We start from the raw sequence: 7,699 nt of genomic DNA, 5'->3' as shown, positions 1-7,699 counted from the left end.
GGCGGCAGCAGCAACAGCGGAGCCCCATTTATTGCAGGGTGTCAACACAGCGCTGTTCTCTGAATGTACAGCACTGTGTACAGCAGACCTGGCTCTGCCAGAGCCTTCAGGAAGCCCACTTTCTGTCAAGTGGGTTGCTTTTCTATTTTATTAGATGAAAACTAAGGAAAATCCCTGTCTTTATGGCTTCAAGAATTCTGTGTGCATACTTCAGATGTCTGATTTATATGTTTTTCTAACCAATTCCAAAAAGAAAATGTGATCGTAGATATTTTTTTAAGGGTTGCAATGCCAGATTTTATTCCAGGGAGTTGAAGCAATGGATGGCTAAGCCTGCCTCCCCTTCTCAGACTATTTAATTGGGATTAGATCAATTCCCCCATGCAGTTGTGAGTTCCTTGAACGAGGTGTCCGTCTTATTCGATGTTGTATTCCAAGCATCTGCCATATAATCAATTAGTGCTTAATGTTTCTGAACTGAATTTCTTCCATCCACATAGTAGGAATATAAGAAGCCTTTTCTTATACATCCAGGAGTTACTCTGATAAATTGGTGCCTAACAATGTATATTATTAGGCTTGTGTCCTCTCATTAAATATATTATTATCAAATGAGATCTTATAGTCTCAATTGTACAAGAGGAAGAAACTGCATATTCTAGTTCCTCAATATTTTCCTCTCCATGCCAATACCTTACACAAGAAATATATTTTACAAGATAAACTGAAGTTATTGGTAACTAGAGGTAACATATAGTACAATATTAACATTATATATTATTCGTATTGTTATAACCTTTTGAGTTCCTAATTATAAATAATGGGATTGAGGAATGAAGAGAGAATTGCTTCAGACTAGTTCTAGTCTCAGTTAATAAATATTGCTGAACTTTTGCTTACCCCTGCCTATTTTCTGCTATCTCAACATCTTCTGGTGACCAGAACGGCAGCCTATTGAAAAATAAAACTAGAGGGAGGTAATAAGCTGCAAGTCATACAATCATAAGTTCAACCTAAACTGGCAAACAGGTGCACCCTGATAAGCAGACTTGGAGTTTCCATGTGAAACTTGAGCTGACTCTGATTAAACTAAATACGCTGGAGCAAAGCACAGAGTGTGGGGTGAGATGAATCCCCAAAACTCAAACGCGGAAAACACTACTCCGTGTTGAAAACAATCAAGAGGAACCTAATCGGTATGTCTTCAAGATACTTCACGATAGGAGCTCTCCTAGAATGCACATGTTTGGTAAATTCATGACAGTATTAAAAAGGACTCTTTTACTGTACGTTGGACATTTTAGAGAATGTAATGGCTTAAATTAAAAGTCTAGCGAAAGCAATGAATACACACCACTTTGGAAATTTCTCGGGCAATATAATATGGAATTTACTTCTATGGAGAATTCTCAGTGAAGTCTTTCAAAGGTATTCTTGATAGAATAAAGGTAACCTTGATTGAAGTCAATTTTAACATTTCACCATTAAATAGCCAATGAAAGTTACCTAGCCAGTAGGACTGTATTGCTGTTTGTATAATGGGAGTTAAAAAAGAAATCTCTTTAGAAAGGCTACTGTAATATGCAAGCGGAAAGCTCTTGTCATAGAGGTCAACAGAATACTTGTAATGCAGGCTCAGTTCTAACAAATCAAGTCCTGCACAGACTGAGTTACACAGAATCACTGCTCTTCCAACAGGATTATGGACATAGAGTGTAGCATTTCTGAAAGGAAGTGCTCCCTTGAGAGTGTGTACCACTTAATATACCTTCTGTCACATGCACCCCAATGTTCACAGCAGCACAATAGGCAAGACACAGAAGCAACCTAAAGGTCCATCGACAGTGGAATGGATAAAGAAGATGTGGTTTATATACACAATGGAATATTACTCAGCCATTTGCAGAAACATGGATGGATCTAGAGATTGTCATACTAAGTGAAGTAAGTCAGACAGAGAAAGACAAATATCATATGATATCACTTATATGGGGAATCTAAAAGAAAAAATGATACAAATGAACTTATTTACAAAACAGAAATAGACTCACAGACATAGAAAACAAAATTATAGTTACCAAAGGGGAAAGGGAGAGAGGGATAAATTAGGAGTTTGGGATTAACAGATACACACTACTATATATAAAATAGATAATCAACAAGGACCTACTGTAGAGCACAGAGGACTATATTCACTATCTTATAATAACCTATAATGGAAAAGAATCTGAAAAAGAATACATATAAATGTATAACTGAATCATTTTACTGCTTTGCTGTACATCTGAAACTAATACCACATTGTAAATCAACTATACTCCAATAAAAAAAGAAATACAATTTCAGAAAAGTGTAAAAAAATGAAATAAAATACCCTCTGTTAAAGACAGAAACTGCTACAGTACCACTTGGTAACAAGTGACTTTCATTTTTCACATTAATGATAAAGTTCAGGAGCTAAGATACATCATGAGGGCCAGGATAAACTGATCTAATATTCTGCAACATCCATATTAATGACCGTGAGTGTGAAAGAAGTCAAAGACATGCTCAATAAAAAATTTTTAAAGAAAACTAAAATAGGATCCTTTGCTACTGTTGTTAGACCACCATGGTTGATAAAGGCAAAAGTCTATGTGGTGAATATACTGTAGGGAAACTTCACAGAGACAATCTCAAGTTATCTACTACAAAAGCCTTTTGCATAAGAGAAGGTTTGTACAAATCTGAACCAATTCCATAAGAATAGCTGAACAACAGACACTATTTTTAGATTTCCTAAGTTACTTTAGCACTTAGCATAAAGCTTGTATTATACAAAGAATTAATCAGTATTAGTTTCATTGAATTGAAATCTATTTGGAGATCAGCATCAAATCGGCTCTGAATTTGTTCAACTGAAAGCTAGACATTTATCTTTCCATTGAAGGGAAAAAACTGAAAAAGTCACTAAAGTGTTTAATCACAGCATCATGGAACCCTCCACACAAATAGGGGGGACTAGACAAGTCATTTCAGGGTTAAATTCTAATGGAAGGTAAGACTTCACGGAGTCTATATGCGGTTGTGAACAAAGCATTTGAGAAACTTTAGTGGTCAGCAGGTTATTCTGATGGCCTGGGACTGGCTCAGATAATAAAGATTTCAAAATTGAGTAGCATTTCACATGTATCACTTTGGGTTTAAATGTGAAAATATGCGGTGTTGGTCAAGAATCCACATTGATTCTGCAGGCCCATTCTGGAGGAAGAACTTGACAAACGCCATTGCCTCTTTTTTTCCCAAACTAGCTTGAAGCGTTCCTAGTTCCAGGAATTTTCTCTGACAACAGGTCTAGATTTGCTTCCTTCAGGTTGGAATCTGGCCACATGTGTCTCCTGCCATCACCATGTCTCATCAGCCCCAGGAAAATGCTCACACTAAAAGAAAGGAGCAGAATATTCTGGATATGTCCAGGCAGACGCAGTCTGCCAGGTTTATCATTTCCTAAAATGGCACTCCATGTTCACTGCTGGGAGTCATTCCCGCAGAGGAACTAGAGAGGCAATATATCTTGGCTTGCGTCTCCAATTGTAATTACATGGCAAACAAAAATAGATTCTAGTTGCTGGTCAGTCTGTTTTGCTCCTCATTTGATTTTGCCAAAAGATTTTCCTCTCTGGCGTAACGCTGAAGTCAGTTCTCTTGTACTCTCAACTTCTGCCTGGAGAAGCCCACTCCCACGCAGTACTGTTGAGCAATTTTAAGTTTGCTAAAGACGTCAGAGCAGAAATGAAATAGGGGATTTATATATAGCACATTTCAAGGCAAACCACCCTCAAATCCTGCTCTTCTCCAACTCCGCTGCTTTAATAACAGTTACACTCAACCCCTCTGTAAGCTCTCTCCTCGACTTTGCCAAACCAACTCTGCCCCCCACACTCTTATATTCCTCTCACCTCCATACAGGGCAGAAAGAAAAAGCTAAAGAAATAATGATAACAATTCTTGCATAAAAATGACACCATTCATCCGAAGGTAGCAGAGAAACGTAGCTCTGTAAATACTCCTAGGGAAACACCATTAGTTTCATTCAGGCATCTCCTTGGTGTGGTACCACCCTCCCCATTCAGCTTATCAAAATAGTTGTTCCAAACCCAACAGACTTTTTCCGAGAAGTATTATTTTGCAGGAGTACAGACTCTTTCCATATTGTTTCTGTAGGAAATGGGCACCTGGACCAGTATGATTTCCTACCATGGGAATTGAGATCGAGGGACCTGTGCCTTTAAGTTCTAGAGAGCAGATGGGCAGTGTAGTCAAAGTGTCAGGTTCTCTTCCCCGTGCAAATGAAGGAGTAGACCCATTGGGTTCAACTCTCCCAAAGTCAACTGGGTCAAGATCTCATCAGAGTCCCACTGGAAGGGGAGCTACTTTGCTCTCTGGCAAAGAACTATTAATGCCATCTCAACTAATATCAAATAAATACTTAAGGGTTTTAATCTAAGCTTGCCTAATAATGGGGGGGGTGGATTTAGGAGAATTATAAATAATTACAGATGTCAGGAGTGATGTACTGTTGTTTATTTTGCATTCCTAATAGTGATTTGCTCTTTTGGAGTTTAATAGCTGCATTTCTAATATGATTAGCTCAAAATAATAACAGCTTCAGTGAAGGATTTATATTGAAATCCTTTTTATTCCCTGCCTGTTTATTGCTAAGCCAATATGGAAAGGTATAACATTTATTAGCTATTTGGACATTTGTCTCCTGAAAAAAGTCTTCTATATTAGGAAGTTTAGTTGGACTTAGTGACCAAAATGTAGACACAAAAAGTGAACATATTTGGCCTCAGCCAAGCAAATAGGCACAGTTCTGCATATGCAGAAATCGTAAGATACTACTGGACACGATTCTATACAAGCACATTTTAGACACTAAGTTCCATAAAAAATAAATGATATTGTAATGTGAAGTTTCTTTTTTTAAAAAGTTCTAGCCTCCTTTTATCAGCTCACACATAAAATTCAAAATAAAAATATTCTCTTACATAAGTAAAACAGATTTGTGACAGTAACAAAAAAACCATGGTGATACTGTTAATTAGTTAAGAATCATTGGAATGACGTATGTATTGTAAACGTAGACAAGCAAATTCACCTTTTAGCACTATGACTCATTTTGATTCTAATTGCTTTTGCAGGACTTTTATCCTTTCCAGAAACTTTATTAGCACAAAGACCACAAAATTCAGCTGAATCTAGCAGAGAAAGGTATCTATGTTAACATTAATTTCTTGGAGAGGTTCTGCTTTAGAATATAAGTGACTCTAGATTGCAAAGTATCAGAAAATGGGTCCCACTTCCCACCCTGCCCCTACCCTCAAACCCAGGACCCTAAATGAATTCTTCGTTACGCTGTAAAACAGTCATACCAAGTAATAATCTTTCCTCCTGAGAAACAAAAAGTCAAGCCACAACAAAAAGCCTGTTGTTATTTATCATTTTTATAATTAATCCTAAACTGGCAAAGCCAGCTAACCTTAAAATAAATCAAACTGTACAACTAAGGGAATAATGTACAGAGGTGAGGGGAAATTTTATCCTTTCCAAATGCATAAGAACTTTCCGTAACGTCATTAATGAAGGAAAGAATTAACACGTGCCTTTATATCAGTGCTTAGTCACGTACTCTGTTTGGGGAGACATATACCAACATGAGGAATCTCCTGGTCTATGTAAGACCAGATCACAGCCTTGGATTCAACTTTGGTCTCAGCATGAACCTAATACCTGAAACTGAATTAACAGAATAATGACGAAATGCACCTTTTGAACATAACTGATGTCTTCTAGCTAACATAAGCTATATTTTTTTAGTTTAACAATACCATACGTATTTTTTCCCAATTTTTCATAAGAAGTAAAATCTTTCCTTCGTGTCACTTTTTTCAAGTTTCTCTGAGTGTTCTTTCTGAGTTATCCTGACCCATGGAAAGGTGAAAGTTACAGTCTCACCCCCCTACATATTTTTTTCATTTTATACCAAGTTAATTCAAGTCAACCAGTACATACTAAGTACCTATTGTGTCCGGGAATTAGTATCAGAGAATGAGACAAATTGAAAGCAGTTTAATTTGGCATCCACTGAGAGTGTTTACATTTAGGTTCACAAGGTCACAGATTATGTTATACCTGAATCAAGCTACTTTGCTGAATACTCTATTCAAAGATAACAAAAAAATGATAAAATGAACTCTTTCCTTCCAGAACACATATGAGAGATTTTTTTAAAGAAAGAGCCATTTACTTAAGTCATTTTGTTTCATCATAATTTGGTTTTGAACTCTTGGCGTGGTAATGAAATCCCACCATCAACTTTGCAAGATGCAGGAGAGATTGCTCGTACATGCCTGCCTGCCACGGTCCCACCTAACTGGGCTCAGTCCCTGGGTCTCTGGCATATTTCCTGGCTATGCCTCCTAAGACATGAGCTCTCATTGTGAATGAGCTGAAATGCAGACTTAATACAAACGAGATTCTTCCTGTAAATGTGTGTATTGTTCAGGAGTCACTTCAGGTAACATTTTCCATGCAGGATTTAATTGCTAGAGAGCTTTTCTCTTCTACCTGCCAAACCTTTTTTTTTTTTTCCTTGTGTTCTTTGAATACTAAGGCACATGAGCCTGCTAACACATGAACAATACTAACATGAATTTTTAAACATAGTCTACATGAAACGATTCACATGTCTGATTTATTATACATTCATCTGATTCTTTACATAATAAATCAACAGACTTACAGAGAAACGATGGGTTTCAAAATTGTGCTTGACAATGTGGAAGATAAAGAACGAATCTAAAATATTATCCCTGTTTTCAAGGAGATCAAAGTCTCTTTGACAGAAAGAATAACACAGCAAGCAAACAGCAAACTGTTCAAGATATTATATTAGTAAAGTAAAATTGTGGGCGCTCTCTTGAATATGGGGATGTCTAAGAGCCATCTCAACCTTAACAAAACCAAAGCTGAAATTCTGTTCTTACCCCGCAAAACCTATTCTCCCACAGTCTTAGCCTTCTAAGTTAATGACAAATCCATCCTCCCATTTCGAGCCATTCTTGATTCCTCTCTCTTTTTTTCACACATCACATCCAGTCTAAAAGCAAATCTTGCTGCACCTACTGATAAATATGTGCAGGATCTTCCGACTACCATCACTGCTACCACCCTGGCCCAAGCCACCGCCATTTCTTATCCAGATTCCAGTTACAGTTTCCTAACCAGTATCTCCCCTTCCTTCTTGCCCACTATAGTTTAATCCCAACCCAGCAGCCAGAGTGGTTGTGTTAAAATGAACACCAGCTGATGCATCATGCTAAAGACCCTCCCGTGGCTTTTTGACCCATCAAAGCAAAAACCAAATGTTGTACAATGGTCTACAAGGCTGGTCAGGATCTGAACCACGTCACTCATCTGACCTCATTTCCTAGAGTTCCTCCCATCTTTGCTCCTTTCCAGCCACAGTAGCCTCCTGCTGTTCCTCTAGCACATGTGGCATCCTCCCATTTCAGGGCCTTTGTCTGGTTCCTCTTTCTGGAATCATGCTCTCTTAGGGCTTGCTGCCTCACCTCAGTTAAGTCTCTGCTCATAAACTGCCTCCTCTGAGTGCTTCCCTGGCCACCCTATCTAAAAGCACGATTCTCTACTAGCCCCC

This window comes from Balaenoptera physalus (assembly GCF_965194825.1).
Source record: "Balaenoptera physalus genome assembly, chromosome: 9".
NCBI classification, from domain to species: Eukaryota; Metazoa; Chordata; class Mammalia; order Artiodactyla; family Balaenopteridae; genus Balaenoptera; species Balaenoptera physalus.
The sequence above is the reverse complement of the archived record's forward strand: the minus strand, read 5'-3'. Positions refer to the sequence as shown.